The 26793-nt window shown below is 45.9% G+C and overlaps 1 protein-coding gene and 1 non-coding gene across 4 annotated transcripts in view; both read right to left on the bottom strand.

Annotated features, from left to right (window-relative positions):
• Stard8 (StAR related lipid transfer domain containing 8) overlaps window positions 1-26793 on the bottom strand; it is a 79066-nt gene that overhangs the window by 34783 nt on the left and 17490 nt on the right. The window contains exon 1 of one of the 3 annotated variants that reach the window (XM_029568933.1): window positions 15973-15992. The exons of the other annotated variants lie outside the window; for them this stretch is intronic. The gene's annotated coding sequence lies outside the window, so the exon portion shown is untranslated. Of the gene's footprint in view, window positions 1-15972; window positions 15993-26793 lie in introns of those variants that run through there. 3 annotated transcript variants of the gene reach the window in all.
• On the bottom strand, window positions 25953-26062 carry LOC115072263. Its single transcript, XR_003851321.1, has one exon. It is a non-coding gene; the product is annotated as a U6 spliceosomal RNA (small nuclear RNA).

Raw genomic sequence — 26793 nt, 5'->3', positions numbered from 1 at the left:
CTTCCCTTAGGACAGGAAACAAGATCAGATTTAATTCCATACATCCCATGGTTCAGTGGCTTCCCAGTAATGATCACTAGTGGGTGAATAAATATTAAAAGACACTTGGGGACAAGCATGAAGTCATTATAAGCATATGAATAATGAGGAAACCCAATTTACCATTTAATATATATTAGTCTTTAGACAAGATCTCTACATGTAGCCTAGGCTGTCCTCAAAGTCACATTGCTCTTGCCTTAGCCTCATAAATGTGGGATGAGAGGCGTGTGCCACCATGTGTGGATTAGTAGATCCTTCAAAGTGGATTAAGGTAGTTTGGAATCTGAAATATTAGGGGTGTGTGTGTGTGTGTGTGTGTGTGTGTGTGTGTCCGCGTGTGTGTGGAGGCCAGATGGCAAGGGCCTCAGGCACAACCCACTTGTTTGCTTTTTCTGTTTGTTTGTTTAAGACAGTGTCTCAAAGCTGGCTAGGGAGCCCCAGAGATCCATCCATCTCTGCTTCCCTAGCTGTGGGATTACAAGAGCGCACCAGCACACCCAGAAGTTTTTACATGGGTTCTAGGATAGAACTTTTGTCCTCAAACTTGCTATGGACTGAACCATCTCTGTCTGCCTCCCTGGCCCCCAACCATTGTTTGGTAAGGCAATCACACCAGAAAAGCACAAAAGATCAAAGTACAAAAATTACCAAAATATGCATGAAAAATTACAAAACCGAGAAACTACTGTAAATAAATATAGTTCTAGTTTCACAGTGTCTGGCATTGAGTAGGTGCTCAATGAAAACATTGTTGGTGCAACACTAGCTCTTAAAAGCTCTTATGGTCTTTTTCCTTAAGTGCCTCTCTCTTCCCTAATGCCTGCATTTAAATCTATGTTAAAACATTTTTCTTCTTTCTTTCTTCTTTCATTAATTCCTTCCTTTCTTTTTCTCTTTCTTTCTTTCATCTTAAAAATAAGACAGGGTCTCACCATGTAGTACTGCCTGCCTGGAACTTGCTACGTAGAACAAGCTGGCTTCAAGCTCTTAATAGATCCACCAACCTCTTCCTCTTGAGTGTTGGTATTAAAGGCTTGTATCACCACACCTGGCCTTAAAAATTTTTTCTGATACACTCCAACTTTGTTTCAAAAGCAATCAGACAAAAAAAATGTTGAACAAGTAAGCACAATAGTCAAGGAAAACGCCAGTCCTAACATTTATCATACTCAATCATGAAATAACTCAAGTGCTACCAAGGGCTATTTCTCTGGGTCTTTAAAAAAATCTCCCTCTTTTATCTTATGAGCTTCTAAAAGGCAAGAGTGTGCAGCTTCTTCACAGGGGACAAGATAACTCAGCCCCTTCAAAAGCACCAGCCTCTACTCCCAACCTCAATCTGTACAGGTACCCAGTGCTATTCGGTAATGGTGCCTGGGAAGGATAGGGAAATGATGTCTTTTTATAGCATCTTTCTGGACTGTAGCCTAAGGGACTATGGAGAGAAGTGGAGCCTACAGGTCCCTTGGCTTCCTTTTTTCCACAAAACCTACTCTTACCCTCTTGCCTGGGTATCTTGTAGTGGCTACCCTGGATGCCAGTTTAATCATCAGACCTGGAAATGAAGAGTGCATGAAGCAAGCTAAAAAGCTAGCAAAACATATTCTCTCTCCCCTCCCCCCCCCCCCTCTCTCTCTCTCCCCCCAAGCTTGAAGCACAGGAGTTTCTTCTTTCTACCACTACCACAGATGAGCTGTGTCACACCAGAGGGAGTATGTGGACTCTGAGGCCAGGTGTTCTGTGTACAAAGCCCAGCTCTGTGACTGTGCACCACATGGTTGCTTAGCAGATGCACTGGGCTCATGGAAGCTTGAACAATAGCTGGAACTTAATGCTAGATATGGACAAAGAGCCAGCAAGCAATGGCAGAGAGTATCCTGAGGTGAGAGTGTGAGCCACGTGGTAATCCCACTTCTACCATTTTCTGGCACTGACACCCAGAATAAGGCACTGTGACACTGCAACCACAAGTTTCTTCACCTATAAAATTGGAGTAGTGCACGACAGCCAGTGAGTGAAGTTGCAACAAAGGCCGTGAGAGTATCCTGTTGGTAGCAGGTGGCAGGGTAGCACTGAAGGAGCTATAAAGCTAAGCTTTTTGCTGCGGTGGCAATCAGCCTTTTTCTTCTAGGCTATGCTGAGATCACCTCTGGATCCAGTTACCCAGAACCTTCCTCTAAGGCCTCTGGACCCTAATAAGGGCTGAGCTGAGAACTCCCACAGTCCCTACACACCTACTTGTCTGAAATGGGAGTTCATCCAGCCGTTTCAGGCAGACCCATGTCCCCACTCTGAAATGGCTGAGGTGGACATGAGGAAGGCACCAGGCAGAATTTTCCACCACTCTTTTTCCTGGAGGCTTAGGGAGCAGCCTGCCAAATGACTGTAGGGAACTCAACAGGGGAGTGCAAAAGGGTAATTAAGATCCTTGAGGGGGAAATGAGTTATTCTCTGACCTGCCACATCTAACACGTGACCACAGATGCTCTTGTACCTGAGCTTCCATGCTTGTGCACACATTTCTGCAGGCCTCGACCAAGCCCACAGGACAAACCTGATTCTCTGTGGTCTGAGAACCCACCCAGCCTCATGAAAAGGGTCTATTGATCAGCCTTGCCCAACATGGAACAGTCAAGGTTCATAAAGCAAAATATTGCATAGGGGCAGGGCAGGTGATGTGTGCTAAGAGGGGTAGTCCCAGCAGGGCAGACGGGAGGCAGCAGAGGCAGTGGTGAGAGGGACTGGAAAGGTTCTGGGCACATGTGACTCAGTTTGTGTGCTGCCCAGTGGAGACAGGGCACAGAGAGCTGCATCCCGGGAGCACAAAGGCACCCAAAGTCCCATAGTCCAGGGTACCAGAATGTCTATACCCAGCTCCCACCCAGGAGAAGTCTGACAGGAGGGGCTCCATACTCTGAGCTCTGGCCTGGCAGGGAGGGAGTCTGTGTCACCTAGCCAGCCAGGTTCAGGTTGGGGTTAGGGAGGGGGCATCAGAGGCCACTGAATCACCCCCTTCCTCAGTAAGGACACAGAAGTGCTCCTTTGTTTCCTTGACTGCCAGTATTAAACATCTTATGACTACATCCTGGCACCTGGATTGTGACCTGCAGCACCTGCAGCTTGTGACTGAATCCTGGCACCTGGATTAGGCAGGCACCTGAAGCAGAGAGCCCAGGTCCAGTTCTTTCCAAAACACCCAAGAAATTTAGACCTCACATCAAACATCAAGCAAGGTGTCAGCCTGACAGAATAATCCAAGCAACAGATTACCAGACTACAGCAGTGTCACTGGCCCTCTTCACTCAGCCCTTATGCTAGCCTTCCATGGCTAGGTGCTGTTTCTTCACCTACTAAAGCAGGACCTGGGCCTTTCTAGAGTCTCTTCTTTCCAGAACATTCTCTGCCTCTGAGCTTCTCTGTGTGTTCCTGTGGCAGTGGGGCTTCTGCGGATGAAGAAGCTGGGACTGGGGTAAGAGTCCTTCAGAAAAGGAGAGATGGGTCAACAGACCAGGAAAAGCAGAGACGGGAAAAGGAAAGAGGGGTGAGGGGTGAAGGGAAAGGCAGGGAAGGGGCTCAGGCTAGACTGATTCACGATGCTGAGATGGGGCCTTTGCCCTAGTACTGCCCTTAGCTTTCCCTGGGGCTATGGGTCCCTAGAGTCCTTGAACCAACCCCAGGACCCTGCCTGTGGGCCTGGAATCCTTTGCAAGTCCCTCCAGTGCTGCAGCTAACAAGACAAAACCTGGGGCAGAAGAGGAGGTGGCAGAGAGAAAGAGGGGGGCTCTTCCTTCCTACCACAGACTCCCTCATCATTTCTCAAGGCTTCCCTCAGTCAGCAGCCCTTGACCCAGGCCCCAGGGAGCTGGAGGGTGGCTTCCAGAAAGGGGTAGTCACCCACATGGCCCAAGCTGACCCGGTCTGGCTCTGTGATGTTGGGTCTCCAGAGCTTTGCTATATCAAGGTGGACCCACAGCACCTACCTTCTGGCCAGCCAACCCTGCTTTGTCCACAAAGGACAGCACTTGGAGCCCCCGTAGGGACAAGAGAAAGGACACAGGATGAGGCCTGTGGTCACTCAGCAGAGGTCTAGGTTCTTGGAGTCATGCCCCTTCACAATATGGACCCTCCCTCAATCAAGTACCCATCACTGCTATTCCCCTTACACACACAAACACACATACACACACACACACACACACACATACACACACACACACGTACCATCAGAATTCTGATCAGCCAGGGCTGAGGCTTCCTCTAAACCATCATCAACCATGCCTTTTGGAGCTGCCACACCACTCAGGGAGGCAGGCCAGCACTACAGAGAATGCCTAACCCAGGCAGATGGGCAGCCAGGTCAAATCTCAGAGGACATGGAGAGAGGGGCAGCAAGGGTCAGAAGGGGGTTTATATCTTTGGATCAACAAATCACTCAGGATAGTGGTTCCTGTCTCATACCCATCACACACACACACACACACACACACACACACAAGATACCTGGACTACAGGTCAGGATACGATAACTATGGCTTGCACCCTACTTTTTCCATGAAAGAGCTGTGAGGCCCGGTAGAGTGCCCTACTGGCTCTGGACCTCAGTGGAAGTTTGGTCTGAGGACCTCAGAGGGCTCTGTCTTTTTGCCCTTCAAGTTCCCTGATAAATCTGTGGTGAGAAACCCAACACAGATGCCTATTTCCTCCCTACCTTTTGGTTGGGAACAAGAGGGAAATCTAGGAAAAAGGAGCAGGTAATGTCTGGAAATTTTAAATCTCCAAAGAAACATTTTCAACTTTTTGAAGGATGAGATGCCAGACACCTTTGCAGATTCTCCGGAATCCTAAGAGGCCTTGGCACAGAACTTTCAGGCAATGGGTGCAGCTTTTTAAAAGGAGATGTCAGGGTAGCCGGCCAGGGTGTGCATCTGAGGCACAGAATGTGAGGGTGAAAGGCTAACCCTTTGATGTGATGGAGGATGTGGGGAGCTACCACTAGGACCCAGAGATAGAGGGCCAAAAAACAGAGGGAGGGATAAGGGATTGACAGACAGAACGGCAAGGAAATGACGAGGGGAAAATATTATCCAGGGTCTGTCATATAAAGGGACAGGAAGGCAGACAGGAGGGTGAACAGGCTGACGCCAGAGCCAGAGACAAAGCAAGTCTTGAAGGAAGTGGCGGTAAGGAATATACTGTTTACAAACGCCTACTGTGTGTAGCCAGACTTGTTTTCGAGCAGAGGTTGCTAGCAGAGTCATAAGGAACCAAGGCAGATGTACAGTCTGGATGGGAGGATAGGGCACCTATGGGACACAGCAAGACCTGGTTAAGAATTGGAAGAAGCAGACGTTCAGAGTGGAAGGCCTGAAAAATGGACCACCAGCCAGGAGTGGGGCTTCAGATATGGACACAAGGCTAACAGATGAAAGCTTGGCTGGAACCCAAGGTGGACAGGCAAGGGGAGCGCCGGCTTCTCAAGCCATCAGAAGGCAGCCTGGTGCCGAACCTCCCCGCCCAGGTCTGCCGGGCTCTGTTCACCTGGTTTCCAGTGCGGCGAGTCCCACCGGGTGCCCTTCACACCCCAGAGCGTCCACATCCCCGGCCTCGGGAGCCGCCGGGTGGGGCCCAAGCCCCGCGCCTCGGCCATGTGTCTGTGGGCGCCGCCCCGTGTCCCGCGGGCGGCTCCCGAGCCCTGCGACAGTGCAGGCGGAGGACCGGAGCTTGGGTAAAGGTTGCTCCGGACTAAGCGCCTGGCAGAGAAGCCAGGGGGAGGAAAGTAGGGAGGGAGGGGCTGAGCCGACCAGGCTGTGGCTGCCCCGCCCCCTCTGTGAGGACTAGAAAGTTCCACGCCCCCACTTTGTTCCTGAACAGTCCCTTCGCTAGGACAAATACCTCATCACTCTGTCACCCCATCGCCATTGGGCCCCCTTCTCCTGGTTGACCTTTTGCACCTGGCCCCTTATTAAGAAGTATCTCACTACTACTGCTCCCTCTTTCCTGCTGTCATATCCCAGTGTGAGACAGTGTGTGTGTAGGGGGGGGTGTCTCATTAGTTACAGGTCAGCCCCTCAACCCTATCTGCCTCACATCTCACCAGCCCAGTGAGTGGCATGGACAAAGGCTTTCCGCAATATCCAGACGGAAAGAGGACTGGTTACGGTTCCGCATCTTGGTAGACTCACTGTCTCAGCCTCCTCAACCCTGCTCCTTTTCACACACTCACCCCATTTTCCCACTGGTTTCTCTGAGTAACAAAAGCACTGATGTAAAGGACACCTTGAAATTCTTCTGGTACAAAAAAAAAGTCTCCTAGAGTGGAGGCAGTCCTTAAAGACTGCCTTATGTTACAAATGGAAAATTCAAGCTCAGGAATACAAATGATGTGGCCATTCTTAACCATGTACAACTATCTCTACATGCAGGACGCCAAGGGTTCTAAACATGGCGCCTGGAATGAAATACAGGCTCAGGAAAGAAAGATTAACTTTTATTCTCTAAAAGTTCAGCACAGGAATCTACCTGGTATAAAAGCCTGGAGTCAGGCCTTGCTCTAAAGCATATCACTTCCACCCACTGTAAGTAAGCAAACTTGCTTTCTCTGGTATGGAGATGGTAAGAGGGCCTAGCTAAGCCAGTTTCCAATAGAGTGAAGACAGAAAGTTGCCACTCTCAGACTTGGTCATTTCCTGGCCAGTTCTCTTGATGTCCAGCCAAGGGGTAGAGATTCTCATTTTGGCTGTGAGAATGTGAGAACTGTGGCACAACCTGGGCCATGCCTCTTCTCTGTGCCTCAACTTCCTCATTTGTAAAAGGAGGGTAATAACCCCACGACACAATGGGAATAATGGACATAGCTTGTAAACAGAGCATTGTTTGTGCCTCTATCATTTACAAAGCAAGTTCCATATTCCCACTGTGTCACAGGTTGCAGCTCCTCCCCTCTACCAGTTCCACACCTTGTCCATTTAATGTAGGAGAATCAACTTGATAGAGGAGTTTGCAGTTGGTGTGTGCTGATTGGCATGAGATCTGTGCCACCTTTCAGAGGTCATCAGAACTGGAAAGGAATGAGAGGGCCGCATTGTGGAGATCTGAGCCACTCACCCCTTCTCCCAGGGTAGTGGAGGCACACAATAGGCAGGGACAGGAGATTTACTGAGTGAATAAGTGTACCCTACATGTGGGGATAAGCACTTGCCCAAAGTCACACGGTGAGTCCATTTCAGAACTGAGATGGAAATCCAACTGTGCTCCTACTTCCATCATGGAATGTGTTGTCCCTCTCCCAAATGGTCATAAATCAGTGGGGAGCCTGTTCCTGTCTTCTTACCTTCTGGACTATCAATCACATTCTAGACTAGGAAGGCCAGCCACTGGGATAGCACGTCTGTGCCCAGCTTGGTACTGCCAAGTGGCCCTTGGGATTTCTGAGTTTCAGCAGTCCTTTCCCTGTCCCTAACACAGGGGCACGATCTTCCTGAGGAAAAGGAGGCCCCAGTCAACTTCCTCCAAGCCTAGGAGTCTCCTTTTTGCTTTCTGCTTGGACAAGAATATGCGACGCAGCCCCTGGGCGGCAGCAGCTTAAAAGGAAGGGCGGCAGTGGCCATTTCCTATCCTGCTAAGGCACCTCCCTCCTTGTCTGTCCCTCCCCTACTTCCCGAGTTCTGCTGCTGACACAGGCCAGAACAGTGAAAGGAAAGGGCCCCAAAGATTCCTTTGGATCCCAGAACCTTGAGCTATAAAAGACCACAGAGGTCATTATTCATACAGCTCCCTACTGAAGGACTGCCAGCTTTTGCAGCAGGAGTGTCTTACCCAGCCTCTGACAGCTTCGAGGTCCACTTCTGTAAAATGGGCAGGGTGACACCTAGCCAACAGTGTTGCTGTAGATGTGCATGCAATAAAAGAGGGATTTCTGTTATTGTTCTGAGACAGGGTCTTTATAGGAACCCTAGGCTGGCCCTGAATTCAGAGCAATTCTCCTGCCTCAGTCTCTTGAGTGCTGGATTACAGGTGGGCGCCACTACATTTGACAAGAAAAGATTTAATGAACAGAAAAGGGTACTGAGCACTAGCTCTGCATTTGTTATTGTCCAGGTGCTTTTAAAGTACTATTTGATATTTACAAAGACACTAAGTAGGTATTTTATTATTTATTATCTCATCATTTGTCCCCATTTTACTGAAGGAAAAACCGAGGGATGACTTGCTAAATTCACAGAGCTTGAAAGTGGCAGAAGTTGAACCTGAATCTCTATTTTCGCCCACATAATGGTGAGGCCCTTATTTCTGAGTTGCTGTAACTTTTGCATTCGTTTACCCCCTAGGGGAGAAAGGGAAAGAATGCTGAAGATGTAACCTGAAGCTTTGGCTCTAAGCAGGGAATGTCTTTGAAGTCCCTGCGCTTATCTTAAACATCCTTTTGAATTTTCCAGTTAACTCCAGTATATATCCCCATTGGTGTTTTCTTCTGTAAGCCTTTAAGGAGGTTTGGCACCAGAGGAAAATGGCTCACTTTGGTCTCATGGATTCCTCTCCCTCCAGACTACTGCCTTGTATCCCAAGAATTCCAGACACCTGGCTCAGGGTAGGCCCTCAATCAGTCAGAATAGCTAACATTGATGGACTGCTTATTGTAGGAGCCAACATGCTGAGCACTTTTTTTTTCACATGGTTTATATTTGCTTGCTTGTTTCTTTGCTTGCTTACATGTTTTTGAGACAGGGTCTCACTTTTTAGCCTGAGCTAGGCTGGAATTCACTGTGTAGTCCAGGCTAACCTCAAACTCAAGGCAACACTCCTGTCTCAATCTCCCAAGTGCTGGGATTAGAGGAGTGAGCCACCACACCAATGACTTAATCAACTCTGGTAGAGTCAAATTATTCTCATTGCTTCCATTTTCAAATGAAAAAAAACTGCAGCACAGTGAGTTTGAATAGTTTGCCAAAGGTAACAATTTGGACTGTCAACTCTGGCTGGTATCCACTATACACACTGGCTCTTGGGCCTGAGAGCTTCCCTTACTCACCTTCTTCCACCACCTCTCCCTGGGGCAAGAGTTAGCCTTATTCCATTTGGTGAACAGATCCTTAAAGATAAAGATGTGGTGTACCTTTCCTTAGATCAGTGCTAAGTTCAGGGCTAGGCAGCACACAGGACGCTGTTCCTCATTTGTATTTGGCAACTATTTCAGGCTTCTCATATGTTGGCTGATGGATACAGCACTAGCGTATCTCTACGGCAAAACTCCATGTCAAAACTCCTTATGGCAAAACTCCAGCTTCAGAACAAGTCCATGTTCCTAAGGTTAGCATTGAAAGTGCTGCATAAGCTCACATAGCTAACTCTGGCCTTCCCAGATTACAGGATGCTGCATTAGCAACTCCCCCAGCCCTGTGTGCGTGCGTGCGTGCATGAGTGCGTGTGTGCATGCGTGTGTGTGTGTGTGTGTGTGTGTGTGTGTGTGTGTGTGTGTGTGATTCTCTCTCCCAGGAGCATTCATCTGACTTCCTTTACTTATATCACAAATATTTACATAGCAATTCCAATGTGCCTGGACCTATTGTAAGTGCTTTGTACATTTAACTCACAAATTCTTTTTAGAAGCCCTGTAGGTACTATTATCATCCCATTTTATAGGTGAAGAAACTGAAGCACAAAGAGGTTGAAGAATTTTCCCTGTTTCTTGCATTTGGAAAAAGTCTTACACATCCTTTGAGTACCTCTTACAGAGTAAGCTGTTCCTTTTCTTTTCAAAAAAGATTTTATATATACATTTTTTTGGTCTTTTTGAGACAGGGTCTCCCTGTAGCCCCAGCTGTCCTGGAGCTTACTATGTAGACCAGGCTGGCCTTGAACTCACAGAGATCTGCCTACCTCTGCCTCCCGAGTGCTGGGATTAAAGGCATGCACCACCACGCCCGGCAAGATTTTATATTTCATGTATGTGTACATGTGTGAACCTGTGTGATTATAAGTGCAGCATGTATGTGCAGGAGCCCATGAAGGCCAGAAGGCTTCAGATCTCCCGGAACTGAAATTACAGTGGTTGTGAGCCACCATGTGGATACTGGGAACTGAATCCAGTTCTTTGTATGAGCAATAAGCACTCTTAACACTGAGCTATCTGTCCAGTGCCCTCTCCATGACCCAGCTACATCCACAGTGATTCTATACTGAACTTATTTATATGTCTTCCTTTCCAATAAGAGTTTGAATCTCTGAGAGCAGAGACTATATTATTTATAGAATGTCCACTGTTCAGGAAGGGGTATGGCACAGAATTGGTACTTAGATCTGGAAGCAGCCTTGATCAAATCAAATGGTGGCTGAGAGATTTGGGTTATTCTTTCCCAAAGTTTGGAATGGAAGAACATAAAAACGACTCAATAACCAAACAATCGCAGGTGGTGAGAAGGAGGACAGAGAAGTCCCTCCCACCTCCTCCTTACAGTCAGGCAGCCATTCCTGTGGCTGTACCAAACCTGGTATCATAGCCCTAAAGCCACTCTGGCTGAGGAGGCATCTAGCTAGTTACAAACACCAGAGATTCTGGAGGTGCTCTGAAATCTGTGCTGCTAGGTAGCTTTTCTGTTTCCTCCTCAAAGGCCCCAAGGTTGCCTCTGCACATCTGTTCATATGGAAAAGATCTAAAGACATCCATGTCACCCCAGGGAGTTGGGGTTTGTTGTTTTTGGTCTGAAACACTATGCTTCATTGGTGAACTCAGTCTGTCCTTCCCCAGCTGGCCAAATGCATTTTGTGGAAAAGTAAAGGGGAGTTTGGGCACAACTCTGGACTCGAGTCCTGGCTGTGCCATGCAGTAGTTACATAACCTCTGGCAAGTTACTAAACCAAATTTGCTTCACTCAGAAAATGGAAATTTCTTTTCTGCCCAGTAAACCTTGAGAGAATGGGTGGGCAAGTATTTTGTGAGTGGAAAATGACCACATACAGGAGAGTCACAGATGCCCTTTCCAGTGGTGAGCCGCAGCTTTCCAATCAAAGGTGAGTGTCAGACAGTCACCTGTCTCTACTTTGCCAGGTATGCCTTTGCCCAATTTTATACATACCATAGTGTGTTCTGCGTTTAGTAAAATGGAAGGAAAACCCTAGGTCTTTGCAGTCAAGCCTTAGATGGTTATTGGATTGGCAACCACAGGGCATATGTGTATAGATTTTTGTTAGCTCTAGAGGAAGTGACCTCTAAGGACTGCAACTCTCAAGAAACCTTGGAGGTAGACACTAGCTTTGACACTGTCATATCACTTCCTGTGCCTTACTTGTTAAATATGGAGCATACTGCTGGGGCTGGGGCTCAGTAGTCAGTGGTAAGGCACTCAGTTAGCAAGTACTAAGCCCTGAGTTCAACCCCCCAGCACTGCAAGAAAAAGAAGGAAAAAAGGTGGGTACAATGAACACTTCCCTTCCTGAACTGTAGAGTAAATCAAACACAAGAGTGTCAGTCAGGTGTGTTTTTGTTGCTAGGAAGTACACCTCATTGCTTTCTTCCTGTTCCTCTACAGAGTAGGCTGCTCAGCTCTAATGTCCACTAACTCTTTCTGGCTTTGTCTAGGAAGTAGTGCCAGTGTCTACTCACAGGTGTCTGTGATCTCTCTCCCCTCTCCCTGGTCTTAGTATGTACATCTTGACCTCTGTCAGAACGTACAGAAGTCCCTCATTCTCTACCCATCACCTGAGAGGACATAGAACCAACACATAATAACATGTACTCTGATATCTGGCTCAAGGTTCAAGGCCCTGTTCATTTAAGCAAGTAGCTTGACCACGAACAAAAGCTTGCTTCATTTGTGCCAAAGTAGTAGTCTGTAGCTTGAGGGTCGGAAATCTGCCTCCCATCCTTTAGCCATCAGGGCATTCTTGGCAGTCTATCCCTTCATATGCTCCTCTGGATTCATTAGCCAATACATGAGAGCACTCTGAGGGGTCAGGGCCTGTACAGCAGGCCAGCCTGGATATGGCACCCTCAGGGAGCAGCAAATCCACCTCTCCTGATGCAGATGGAGATCCTGAGGCTCAGGCAGAGAGAAGCAGGCCATTCATGGCCTTGTATCCAGTATGTCCCTTTGTTTTGTCCGTTTGTTAGTTTCCCCAAATCCAGTCTTCCAGGGTTCTCACGCCACCTTAGTGGCTCCAAAGAGCTGCTCAGAAAAAGGGATTCCACAGAAGCCCAAAGGTTTATTAGAATTTCTTCTATATTTCTCTTCAGTGTGGTGTCCCCAGGAAACCCAATTCCTGGAAACAAAAGTTGGCAACTCATAGGTTCTTAGATATATAGCAATGGTAGCAGGGCACCCTGACCAGATAGAGACACATATACATATAGGCTGTAGAAAGGGTGGAGTGCTGGGCTTTCCCCCTCCCCCCACCCCAACCCCTGTATTTCCCCTACAACAATGGGTTGGAAGTCAGGCTGTCAAACTTCTGGAAACACGGAGGAGGAGCCTTGTGAAAATGCTACCTCAGGCCAAAAGCCCAATTAGAAAATCTGGGGGTGGGGTTTAGAACCAGCTCAACTGTAGCCCTTAGACTGGGAGTTGTCACAATAGGGACGAGGAGAGGTCCTTGACTTGCTGTCTTGAAGTCTGAGGTGTCCAAATAGGATATGCCGGTCCACGGGCTGATCACACTCAGGCACCTCCCTCTGTCCTGCTCACGTTATTTCCTGCTCATCCATTTTCCTAGCTTTTCTCTGCCCTTAGCTTGGATGACTGTTCTGTATTCTAGCTTAACCAAAGAAACCGTTCTCTTTGTCCAATTTATTATTTTTGGTTAATTTTTAAAACAGGGATCTCACAGTGTAGCTCAGACTGGCCTAAGACTCTAAATCCTCCTGCCTCCTCCTCCTGAATGCTAGATATAAGCTTGTGTCACCATTCCCAGCATCAGTGTTGCTCTTGCACTTGGGCCTTGGCTGTTTACTGACTTATTATACTGAGCATGCAACGGTGATACTTACCATTTTAAAAATTACATTTGTTTGTTTGAGGCGGGCACCCCCTGTGTGGAGGTCAGAAGGCAACTTGGGGGATTGGTTCTCTCTTTCTGCCATGTGCATTCTGGGGATCAAACTCAGATCATCAAACTTGGCAGCAAGTGCCTTCACTGGCCCACCTACCATTTTTAGCATCAACTGATGTACCAGGCATTGTTCACAGTCTGTACTTGGATCAACTTATTTGATCCTTTCGAACCTTCTCAGAAAGCACTCTTACTACCCTCATTGTACAGATACAGTCACTGAGGCACAGAGAAGTTGGGCAATCCATTTGTCTATGATCACTCAGTGAAGGAGGGCTCAACTGGGTCTCAAATACAGGTGATTCGGGCAACTGAGGGCTTGTTCTAACAGCCAAGCTGGGCTGCATGATGGCTTGTTCTAACAGCCAAACCAGGCTGCGTGATGCCCTCTCGTTGGTGTGTCAGATATGCTGAGGCAAAACCTACAGCCTTGGGCCACTTCTCCAAACAGTTGGCAGTGAAAAGCGCTGAGTTTGCTAAGAAAACAAGGACCAGTTCACATGCTCAGAGCCTAGAAAAAAACAGGCACCTACTGTGGTGGAACTTCGAATGGGGCTGGATGCCCCCGCAATGTAGGTCTCTACTGATTTTCCACATTTCAGCTTTTGCTGATCCTGTCACTCCAAATCACCCCCATTCTCCCAGCTTAACCTGCCTTCTTTCTTTTGCACTCTTTCAGCCCCCCTCCATCTTTCTCTTCCTTTCTCCTCCCTCCCCTTGCTCAGCAAGACTCATAATAACTTGCTAAACCACAACCCTCATATTTCTTCTATTTCTACATTTCAGGGGAATTTTGCAGCTGTCGACTGCCTTTCTTGATTGATCCTCCCTTTTCTCTGGCCACATTCATCTCTATTAGGGCTCCACCTACCTCCCCCAGGCTAGTTCCCTCAACTTTAACCCTCTCAGCCCATAGGTACATTGAAGAGGCTTGGCCCTTCCCACTTTACTCAGCCATCAGAGCCACTCTCTGTCTAGGTAAGTCCTTTTGCTTTTCTGGGTCTCAGTTTCCCCATCTGTTATAGGCTGAAGGTCACTGAGAGAGGTTGGATGGCCTGATATCTGAGGAGATTTCCACCTCTCATTCCCCAAAAGCTTTATACCTGCTTTGTTCGAACACTAAATCTTCTTGGACTCATCCTTCTACTTCATTTATACCCAATGCACATTTTTTTTTTTTGGCAGACAACATTAAAAGGATCCATTGAAGCCAGAGTCTGAGGAACTGGATGCTAAGGGATGCAGAAAGCAAAAACAAGACTTGCAGACATTTCAAAGTGATGAAAGTGCAGGGGAACAACAGAGGCCGGGCCACTGCCCACTTGATGAAGGAACAATATTTTGCAAGTCAAGCAAGTTTAGAAAAATGGTCCCCTCAACTAGGTTTAGCTTCAAAGAAAGGTCAAGTGACAGTGTGTCTGGAAATAGGCAGTAGCAGGACATCAGCAGCTCTATGTGTGCAGCACACACCCTGGAGGAGGTGCTGTCCCACATGCCCCAGCATCACCAGCTGCTTGTTCTGCACAAGACATGAAGGATCCAGGGGCAGTGGGGACACAGCTCCCGATGGGCCAAGGTTTCTATTTCAAAGGTGCAGAGACAACATGGAGATAAATGGGTAGCCCCTTGCAGCTCCCAAGATGAAAGTATCATTTGCTTTTACAACAACCCTGTGGTTAGTGAGATAGGAATTGTTATCCCATTTACGGATCAAAGAGGAGACAGATTTCACTCAAGCTGATCTGAAGCAAGTGGCTAGCCAGGCCTTAACTGGGAATGTTTAGTCTCAAGAGCTAGTACTCCATTCAAAACCTCAGGCTTTCTCTCTCTCTCTCTCTCTCTCTCTCTCTCTCTCGCTCTCGCTCTCGCTCTCGCTCTCGCTCTCGCTCTCGCTCTCGCTCTCTCTCGCTTGCTTGCTCACTCTCTTTTTTGTTACTAGAGACAGAACCAGAGTCTCCTATATGCTAGGCAAGTGCTCTACCATTGAGCTACACCCCCCATCCTTTCTGTATTTTTTTATTTTGAGTTAGGGTCTTGTAAGTCGCCCAGGATAACATTTACATTGCAATCCTCCTCCCCCAGTGTCTTGAGTAGCTAGGATTTCAGGCCTGTGCCACCAGGCTTAACAAACGTTTGCATTTTCTTTTTTAAATATTAAAAAATGCATTTTGTGTGTGTGTATTTTATATATTTTTTTATATAAAAATCAGACAACAACTTGCAAGAGCAAATTCTCCCCTTTCACTATGTGGGTTCCCAGGATGGAACTCAGTTTTGTCAGCCTTGCTGGCAAACATGGTCATCTGCAGAGTCATCTAACTAGCTCAACTTTTGCATTTTCAATAGCTCTGATAATAGATACTTTCAGGAAAATTGCCAACTATACACACATATATACACAGGCACACATACACACACAGAGAGAGACAGAGAGAGAGAGAGAGAGCGAGAGAGAAACTGTTTAACAGTGGCTAACTCCAGAAAGTGAGAGTGTGAGGGGTTATGAAACTTTGGCTATCTGTTTAATAACCAGATACCCAGGCTTAAGTTTTGACTCAAAGTGTGTATTTTACTTTTGATCCATATATAACAGGAAATAGCTCAAGCACAAGGCAGAACATGATCCTTTTGATAAAGCAGATACACAGTATGTTGAGGATTTGAAAGGAGGGGAAAAAATTTGAACTGGGCTTCCAAGAACAGCAAAGTTCTGAAGAGACTGAGATGGAGGAATGGAAGTCAAGCATCCCAGAGTCTGCAAAAGTCAGCCAGTCTCACTGAGCAGCTGTTTCTGACTTCTGAGACCACAGGCCTGCCTCGAAGGAATTCTTCCTGCACAATTAGGTGCACAGAGTGTGTAGGATTTCATGTTTTGTTTCCTTTCCTCACCTTATATTGTGGTGCCTGGGGCAGAGCCCAGGGCTTGGGAAACACCTGCTTTGATCCACACGCCCCTCAGTTTGCCCTGGGTGGTTCCAGCTTGGCCAATTTACCTAGACATCGGCAGAAGGAATTTTAAGGACCATCCAGGGATCCCCCTTCCCCCAACTGCTTTTTGCCATTGATCACATTTTTGGAAAACCAAGGTGAAATCCCTTTCTAATTAAGGATCGTAGAAACAGAACATAGGTGCTAAAAGGGCCTTAAAAATACAGAATTTAACCTTCTCCTTTTAATAGTGGGCAAATCAGAGCCCAGAGAGAACAAGGATCTGCCGGAGGCCACAGAGTCTGCCAAGAGTGAAGTCAACACACCCTGCCTGGTTGTACTTTAGCCCCCATGATAGTGATGAATGACCCTTCTGTGAACTGGGCCTTTTCAAAGGCGCTTATTGGCAGACATGAGAAGGAAAGCACATCTGGTCTTTGGAAACCTGAGGTGTACAAGACATTTCTAATCCTTCCATCACTCTACCAGCAGTTCCTCTCTGGTCTGCATGCTGTGGCCTCCCTGGAGTTGGGGTTGGGTCTCTGAAGTCCTGTTTCAGCATCTTTCCTCTCCATCCCAGGGGCCTAGGGTCTCATTCCTTGGGCCTCATGCTGCTGCTTTTGTGATCTCTTCAGACTTCTGGATGGAAGAAAAGCTCTCTCCTTTTAGCCACCCTACTACCTGGGCTAGTGATGATGGTGATTTTATCATCATTTGATAGTTATTATTTGTATATTTCCTGGGAGTTTATAGAACACTCTGATTCCCATCATCACAATTAGATCCTACAATCTAGGAACTGGGTATGTGGACCTCTACTTTAAATGGAGAGAAATGTCAGGGGTGGTGGTGTATATGTGTAATCTTGATACTCAGAAGACTAAGGCACAAGGGTCATCATTTCAAGGTCAGCCTGGAATACACAGTGAGTTCCAGATCACCCCGGGCCACAAACAAAACAGAGAATTAGGCTCAGAGAGGTATTACACAGCTAAAAAGTGGCAGTCAAAATTCAAACTCAGGGCCTGGAGAGATGGCTCAACACTTAAGAGCACTGGCTGCTCTTGTAGAAGACGAGAGTTCAGTTCCCAGCACCAACACGGTGGCTAGCAACCACCGGTAACTCCAGTTCCAGGGGATCCAACACCCTTTTCTGGCCTCTGTGGGCATTGCACAGCATGGGTGGCTTTACATACAGACAGGCAAAACTCATACAATAACATAAAAAATAATAAACTATAAAAAATTCAAACAGAATTGTCTGAATTCTTTGTTATTCTAAGACTTCCTCTTTTTCTGCTTGTTTTGTAGCAAGTGTGGATAGGTGATTTTAAGGCAGGGTGGAAAGAAAGGAAAATTAAGGGGGCATGGGAAAAAAGGAAGTTCTTCACTCTGGTATCTGGTTGATACTTATCAGGTGAGAATCAAAAATTTCATTCAGTACAACACAATTACGATTCGCTGTGAAAGTTGCCAACACAGTTTCTCTTATGTGGAAGTAATTTTCAAATGAGAGTGCTAAAATGGCAATAAAGCATGCATAAGGCCTGAGCATATATGACCCCCAGTATGGCCTTGCTCCTTCCCTAGGTATTTCCCGGGGATCTCACAAACTAGATTGTTAGCTTGGTTTACAATGAAGATATCCTAACTTCCTGCATCCCTGAGATCTAGAGCTTCACCTTATCAATTGTAATCCTGTCAGGTGTACCTCAGGAACCATCCCATGATCTCATTTAAATTTTGTAACAATCCTTTAAAGACAGCAACTTCAGAAATCATTGAACATTTTATGTATGACTATTGTAAAAGCAAAAGAGCTTGACTTTCCCTTGAGAAGCTCATATGCACACGGGTATAGCTTATTCTTTCCCTGAACATCTGCCTCTCTTTCTAATAACTGTCATACTTAAATCCATGTTAAAAATCTCTTTTAATAAATTCCAACTCTGCTTCATACTAACTTGTCCTGAAATTACTTTCTGCAGCGAAGTCAACAATCCAACTTAAGTGGAGCTCCCTGAAAGGATACGAAAACTCCTCAGACTGCTGCAGGCATCAACATGGAGGTGTGTCTCCACTTCCCACCCCAGACATCACTGGCAAATGGATGATTGGATGGATGGATAGATGGATGGATGGATGGATGGATGGATGGATGGATGATGAAATAGTTCCAAAGCACTTTCTCTGTGGCTGACTGTGCATCAGATATGAGGTTACAGAGAGAGATGAGACAAAGTTCCTACTTTTAAGGAGTTCACCATTTCACTCACTGTTGCTCAGACTTTTGTACCAAAGTTCCTTCCACTAATAGCTGAAGACAATGAAGTCTTCCCCCACACAACCAACCCCTAGGAGCTGCAGTAGAATCCTACACAGTCAGCCATAAGGGAGAATTTTCCTGGAAGACTTCATTTTGATTTTTAAAATTCATGGGAAGTTTACATACTACTCCACAACAGTTCATGTTTTAATCTCAAATGAAAAATTTCCTCAGATCTTCTAGAACAAGCCATTACAAGCAGATGCTCTTGGAAGCACCCTCCATAAAGAGGTTCTGTTTACCTTTATTTAGCCCCAGGAGAGACGGTGATATGATTTTTTTGTGATGAAGGTACTGTCATACTACAAAACTAAGATTTTGTGTTAGTAAATAGGCTATGTGTGCATATGTACTGATGCCACTCATGATATGTGTGCCTATAGAAACTCCAGAGGTAGGCAGGACTTCCTTGAAGGGCTATATTTATATTTCTCTGAGATCCAAACGTCATCTGCATTTCTATCATAGAAGCTAGTTATGACCTAGTAATGTTTCTCAGCCCAGAAATCAGAACTGAAAAAGACCAGGAATGTTATTTGTTTTCTAAAACACCCTTTTGCATTGGCCCTATTAACAACGAGGGTAAGGAAACAAGATGGCACCCACTTCCCAGTGGTAGAGAGCTGAGAGGACAAAGCTAGAGAAACTCACAGCAGCTCACTGGGAGCGAACCCTGGGAGACAGTTGGGGGATATCAAGGCACTTCCCTGCTTCTGCTGGGTTTCCAAAAACAAAACGCTGTACTTTGTAAAGCCTGAATGTTTTTGTTTTTTGTGTCTGTAATTAATTTATGTCTGTTTCTTCTTAGTTTTAAGGTTCTAAGTTACTGCCTACTTTGGTGATCCTCAAAGAAACCAGTTGGACTCTGACCATAGGTTAAAGAGAGCAGAACATCTCTGGGGGGCCAGATGTGGTGATAATAGTGGTGAGATCAAAGTATGACAGTTCCAAGTGAGGATGGAGTGGGGGCAAGGGCTGGAGATTGTGAACTGACTGCTCTTCTTCTCCTTAAAAGTCTCCTTTTGGTCTTTTTCTCTTTCCAAGCCTTGAAGGGCTCTGTGTTTTGTTTTTAATATGGGAGGCCATTCCCTTCCTCTGTGGAATGTATTCCCTGAAATATCCTGCGCCAGAGACAAATGGACACAAGGTTGGAAGCCTGTGTTCCCAGGAACCCCACTTCCTATGTTTTCATTTTTCTTCTCAAAACGCAAACCAAATCAACTCTTCCTGTTTCTGGATTTGGGATGTGGAAGGTCACACAGCAGGAATCTTTAGCAAACAGGTCAGAGAGGGCTTCGGAAAGCTGGTCCCAGGCTGTCCTGCCATAGGGAGAGGGTTGTTTGAATGGAATCAGGCCTATGGAAGAAGAATGAGATGAAGAGTGACATTAAGGCAAGGGATCAGCTCAGCTTTCGATGCCAGTCTGCATTGCTTTTCCATGGCAGACTGAGGCCTGGACCTCGTGGAATAATCAGCAGCACAGTAGTTGAGCTTCCTGTTCACCTGCATTCTACCTGGGAGCTCATGGGGACTGTGGGAGATGGTCTTAAAGCCAGGGATATTCACTGCTGGGGAGGACAGAGTCTGAGGAGGACACTGTAGAAAAGTGAGGACTTGGGTCTTGTCTCAGTTTTGTCTCTTGCTGGCTAAATGTTGTTCTGCAGTCATTTTCCTTGGGTTTCAAGTTATCAAACTTCAATGAGCACATTAGTCTATACAAACAATAATGTCTCTTTTACCTCAAACACTGGAAAATTGTAAATACCAACAGTCATAGGGAAGAAGGAACATACTAATTTCATGAACCTCCAAGGGGTGAAAACAGGATCAATAGAAGATGTTTTACATCCTATTCTGGCTCAGTATAAATAATGTTCACTGGGCATAGTGGCAGGTGCTTGGAATCTTAGCACTCAGAAAGTGGAGGAATGAGAATTACTGTGGTTTTGAGGCCCACCTCGTGAGACTCTATCTCAAAACCACACAGGGGGAGGACGACAACGATTTTGAACTGAGTATTGATAACAAAGGATGCTTCACCATACCCGGAGAGTTGATTAGAACCCAAGTGTTCAGGCAGCAACAATGGTATAAGAAGGGAGCCAGTCAGTACCTCAACACTGGACTCAAGCTATAATCTCCAACATTTACTTTTATGTAGGAAATTCAAGTCTCCAAATAAAATCTTCAGGGGACCTTCAATTTGTATGATAGGTCTAACTGAATGAAGCAGGTATGAGATAGCCCTTATCTCTGTCCTCTCATGGCTCCCAAGGACTCTATGAGGGTTGTAGGGCTCCTCAGTACTTGTTGTGAGAGGCATTGGTTAACATGGCTCTTAAGGACTCTTCCTACTTTGAGATGTAGGGCAAGCTCTGAGTTGTAAGGGTTGAGTGGAAACATATGTCACATGGATCTGCACCATTGGCTCAGGCTCCTGTACCTTCAAGGCCCTGTCTCAGGGCATCTGAAGCCAGTGGGGCTCTGTGCTGATTTGTAATAGCTACTTCAGAGCTGAAATAATAGGGAAGAAAATGTGCTGAGGAAAAAATTACCAGAAGTTCTTCTGCTATGCCATCAAAAATAAAAGACAGTCCTTGGCAGATTCATTGTTTATGTGAAACCCTGGGCCTAGTTCTGGGAATATGGGGGTCAGTCAGATGCAGGTATTATACAACAAGTGCTCATGGTCCATGAGAGAGACAAGAAAGAAAAGAAGACAATGTTAGACTGTGTCATGTGTTGTAACTGAGACACAGGCAAAAATGGAATGGAGTCTAGAGGCTGGCTTGACAAGCTGGCAAAGGTAAGAATATAGGTCAATGGAAGACAACCTGCCTAATACATATGTGGCCCTAGGTTTGATCCTTGGCACTGTAAATAAAAGTAATATGATAACAAAGAGGGAAGTTAGGTGGTAGTATGGAAGGTAGTATGGAACTCAGATACAAAAAGCATGCTGGTAGAGAGGCTGGTTATGAAGCAGTAGGAGCATCCATGAGCTACTATAGGTCCACCTAGAGGCCCGTGAGCGTGTGGGCACCAAAGAAGAGGCAGGTTTGGGAATCATTACAAAAAGATCTCTTGTGCATGATGCAGTGGCTAAATGGTAGGAAGTGAGAAAAATGGAGGAGTCCAGGTGACACCTCGGATTCTTGCTTGAGTAACTGAGTGCACAGTGGCTCATTACCAAGAATGAGAGTCCTAGAGGAGAAGGTTTACAGAGGAATGATGAAAATCTATGCTCTCTGCCGGTGAGCTTGAAGGATCCACAGGACCTTCTGGTGTAAGGGTCGGACAGCATCTCCCAAATCCTTCTTAGCTTTGCCACCGTACCTACGATTCCCACTTTTCTCTGTTCTCAGATCTTCTGAGTTGACTCAGGATATGGAAATGGCCAAATAGACTTTGCTTCTGACTTGCATCTATAAGCCTGAGATTAACTCTGTTTTTTAAGTTATTTATTTATTTATTATTGTTATTTTATGTGTATGAGTGTATTGCCTGCATGTATGTGAGTGCACCCATGTTGTGCAATGCTGCAGAGGTCAGAAGAAGGCGTTGGATTCCCCTGGAACTGGAGTTAAAGATGGTTCATAGCCGCCAGGTGGGTGCTGGGAATCAAACCCGAGTCCTCTGCAAGAGCAGTCAGTGCTCTTAACCGCTGAGCCATCTCTCCAGCCCCAAACTTTGTTTTGTACTTCTGAAATCAGGAACTGGGAGGCTGAGCTCCACAGAGCGTTTGGCCTCAAGGGGAGTACTTATGATTCTCCACAGTTCTAGGAATCTTTGCTCTATCCAAAGAACATCTTGAAATTGTCATTTCCACTAAGCCTACTCTGCTTTCAGTCTGACTTCTGTCAGAGTTCAGGATGGCATGTGAGTGGGTCAAGAGGAGCAACATGGACTCAAAATACAGGGGACCTTGGTATCTTATAGTTCAAACTTCTTATTCTTCAGACAAGGAAACTAAGGTACAGGAAAGCAGCTACCTCATTTCCACAGAAGGAGATAATGGCACAGATAGGACTAGATGCTGGGTCTCTCAACTCAGAACCAGTGTTTTTGCCTTGACTAAATTCATTTTAGTTTGTGATTGAAAGATTTCCTGTCTCAAATGATAATCCATTCCAGATACCACAACTAAGTAGATGTTTACAGTAGTCTAAGTTGCTGGGGAAAATAAAATATCTGCATGCCCTTGCATGACTTTTACAAATGTTCTTTGCAAAATAGAAAATATGGAATTATCAGGTCTATCAAGAATTTGTTACAAGAATTATTATTATTATTATTATTTTGGTCATTTTGAGGTCTCCCTGTAGCCTCAACTGGCTTGGAGCTTACTATGTAGACTTGGAGCTTACTATGCAGACTTGAACTCACCTACCTCCTGCCTGCCTCTGCCTTCCCAGTGCTGGGATTAAAGGCGTGCACCACCGCGCCAGGCTGATTTGGTGTTTTCAAATAGATGAAGTGTTTCTTCTTTTTTTGTGTGTCTTTTTTGAGACAGGGTCTCCCTGTAGCCCCAGCTGTCCTGGAACTCACTATGTAGACCAGGCCGGCCTTGAACTCACAGAAATCTGCCTGCCTCTGCCTCCCGAGTGCTGGGATTAAAGGCATGTGCCACCACGCCCGGCTGTGTAATGATGATGATGATGATGATGATGATGATGATGACGGTGATTTTCATATGCTTAGTATTTTAGTCTACTGCACTCCTGACTTTAGGGAGTGATGTCAATAGCATCTTAAATGAATGTGTTTAAATGAACAAATTTGTTTCTGTTTCCTACCTTTTAAATAGGCCTTCCCACACTTCAGAACTAAAGGAAAGGCACTGGGCAGCTGATGGACAGAGTCTGGTAGAGAGGCCAAGCCTTCAGCCAGACTATAGCCAGTTGGATTGGGAGCAGGAGCTCTTATTATAAGCAAATTATTACCACCCAGATTGCTGCAGCCACTTCAACAGAACTCGGAGAGAGGCTCTGAATGGCTTTGGGCAGCAAAGGAGCTTTGTACAGTGGTAGCAAAGGACCTCAGAGAGGACTTGATGCAAGGACGGTAGGAAGAAAGGTCAGGAGCCCTCCCATCTCTGCGGGCTGCTGGGCAGGAGAGCTAGTGAATTCCATTGACGTGTGGGGTCTGCAAGTTCAGGAGTTACTGACTTTCAGAGCAACATATAAGTTAGTGGTGCTTCAGTGAAGACTAATTCATTTTTTAGCTGGGGACAGTGAGGCCCATGGAGGAGAAGGAACAGGCTCGAGGTCACAGAGCTGGAAAAGGGCAAAGCCAAAACTGGAATGGGGAATGTCTGGCTCTCCCCATCAAGTATTGGAGGCTGATTTGAATAGTGATTTTGTTTGGAGGAAGCGAGTTCCTGTTGGGTTCTGGAAGTATATCCATCATAGGGACAATCCATGTACAAGAAACATGTGTGAGGCCTTGGAGGAACTGTGGGGTGATGCAGGGACACTGTAAGCCTGAATGTCACATGAGGCCCTAAGGCTTCCACCTCATCCTGGCCTGCTGCCTCCTTTTCCCATATTCTGTATTTTCCACTGTTGACTATATATTGGCATGAGATGATTTGATGCACTGTGTTGGTTCTTTGAATCTAAATGGCCATTTGTTTCATTTACCATATATCAAGAAAAACATAACTAGTATCACAAAGCCTAGATGTGACTGTTAGGAGTGGCCTCATTGTTGGAAATCAAATTGATTTAAAGAAAAAGATTGAGTATACATGACATGGGATAAAGAATCAGCAAAAATCCTAAGGCTGCTTCCTATATCTGTGAAGTCTCACAAACACTGTGCTAGTGATCCACAGAAGGACCGTGGTAACAGGAGGTCGCAGGCAACCCACATGAATTGAGGTCAGCTGGACACTCCTCTTGTTCTCCAGTGCCTGAGAATCTCATTAAACCCCATGCCAAGGTTTCCTCTGCCAGTGGGGCCTAGTAAGAAGACTATGTATGCAAATTATAGGCAAATGCCAGCTTTGGGGCACAGTCTTGGCTCTTTTGCTTCTAAGAAGTCTCTGGCTGGTCCTTTATACCTCTTCTGCTCTGCTGTGTAGCAGGTGCAATGTGCAGGTGGCTTCTTGTAGGGAAGGTTCTTGCTAAGGGGAATTCCAGCAGAGGTAGCACAGTCAAGACTGAGTCCCAAATGAATTCTGATTTTACCTCCCCACATTTCCTGCCCCCAAATTCCTTCTCTGGTGCCCTTTCTATATGCTCCCCTCCCCATCCCCACCTTCTCAATGTCACACCTTTTAAATTTACTGAGGGCCCAAGAAGCTGGTACCATTGGTCACCTTCAAGAGCACTGTTGTAAACTGAGGAACAGGGGCAGGAAAATGTTTTGTTTTTGTAAAAGTTTTGAATTTTGCAACATGAAGGCATTATCTATTTAAAAAACCAATAAATAATAAACCAAAGTTTCTGTTCATTCTCTCAGAGAAATATCAGAAATAATCACATTTGCTCATCACTATGACACTTTTTTTGAAACAGGTTTTATCATGGTTTCAGCTGTCAGCTTGACACAAACCTAGAGTCACCTGGGAAAAGGAAACCTCAACTGCAGAAGTGTCCAGATAAGACTGGCCTGTGGCCACATCTGTGAGGCATCTTCTTTTATTGAATTTTTGTGTATTTCATACAGAGCATCTTAATCATCTTTATACCCTCGTTCCCCAGTGGCCCCCTCCCATACACCCCCCCACTGGAATTCATACATTCTATCATTTGTGTCAAGGCCTATCATATCAAGTTAGTGTCCCCAGATGTCCCTCAGTACAAATTTATCCACTGAGGTCTAGTCAGTCTCTCTAGAGTCCCTTCCTTTAAGAAGATCAGGTCTTTCTCACCCAGCAGTAATCAGCTGTCAATAATTCTTTGACTAAGATTGGGGCCTGCTGTCCATTTCCACAGTTCTGTGCTGGGTTTTTGTCTGCTTGAGTTTGCATGGGTCTTGTGCATGCTGACACCATTGCTGTAGGTTCATATGAAGAGGAGGCCTTCCAGGAGGCTGTAGGACTCTATTTGCATGTGATCTTGTACCTTCTCCCTGGCTCTTACGATCTTGCTCCCCCCACCTTCTGAAACGGTCCCTGAGTCCTGGGTGGGTGGATTTTAATACAGGAGTCCTGTCCAAGGACCCACATTCTGTAGACTCTTATTCTCTATGTTTTGTCAATTTTCTTAATTGTTAATTGACATAGGAGGGCCCAGCCCACTGTGGGCAGTGCCATCCCTGGGCAGGTGGGCCTGAACTATGTAAGGATAGTGCCCAGCAAGATAGGGAAGCAGGCCAGTTTAGCTGTGTTCCTCCATGGTGATCTCTAATTCAGCTCCTGCCTCTAGGTTCCTGTCTTGAGATCCTGCCTTGGCTTCCCTTGATGTGGACTGTAAACTGTAAGATAAAATAAACCATTTCCTCCTCAAGTTGCTTTTGGTCATAGTTTTATCACAACCACAGAGACGCAAACTAAAACAGGTTCTCATTATATAACCTAGGATGTTCTGGAAACCACCATCCTTCTGTCTCTACCTCTGCCACTTGAGTACTGGGATTGTAGGTGTGAGCCACCATGCCCAGCATGAGCCACCATGTTCAGCCCAGCGTTTTGTTGTTTCTGTGTATCATACTCATGCAAGGGCCATGCTAATTTTCTCAGTTTTGTTCCATTTTATTATATGTGCTGCCAGTGGGCACAAGTTTGAAATGCATTATTTCTTATGTTTGTACTGCAATATTATGATCCACGAGTCTTGTGGAACAAGCCCCATCTTACTGATGTGGACACCACTCCAGAGAGAAAGCAATTAGCCTGGTTTCACACAATGAAATCTGTAAAGAAATTTGGGGTAGAATTTGGGTGTCTTGATTCTGAATGCCTTGCTGCTACAATTGCCACATTAATATAAGCTCATAATTTCTGCTAAATTGTCCTCGGTTTGGCCTGAGGCCACATGTTCACATTTGCCTTTAAATAAACTTTTTGAAACTTGAACCTAAGCAAGTAGAAGACCAGTCCCATCTTAGCTTGTTAGGTGGCAACCTCCTGAAAGATATTCTGTTCTCTGGAAGCCACAGGCCACTCAGCCACATACTGTTCATTCTCCCAAACTTCGGCACTGGTCTCTCAACCTTGCAGAGATATGTACCTTTCAGGCTAGCTTCAAACTCAGTATGTAGTCAAGAATTACTCAATTTTTTATAGTGCTGGGTTTTGAACCCAGAGCTTCATACACTCTACCAACTGAGCTATGTCTCCAGCTCCCTGCAACAGACATTCTAATGAGACAACTTGGCAGCTGTGAGTGTATTGGGGGGGTCACTATTTCAAAGCCTGGGAAGTGGTTCTTTTAGCCTTTGCAGCTGGTATCTCTGAAATAGAGAAGTCTGTCATTCCCCTAGTATGAGCAGCACATAGACTTTGTACT

Source organism: Nannospalax galili, unplaced genomic scaffold (assembly GCF_000622305.1).
Source record: "Nannospalax galili isolate Female #2095 unplaced genomic scaffold, S.galili_v1.0 scaffold280, whole genome shotgun sequence".
Taxonomy (NCBI): domain Eukaryota; kingdom Metazoa; phylum Chordata; class Mammalia; order Rodentia; family Spalacidae; genus Nannospalax; species Nannospalax galili.
Note: the sequence above shows the minus strand (reverse complement) of the source record. Positions and strands in the feature narration are given on the sequence as shown.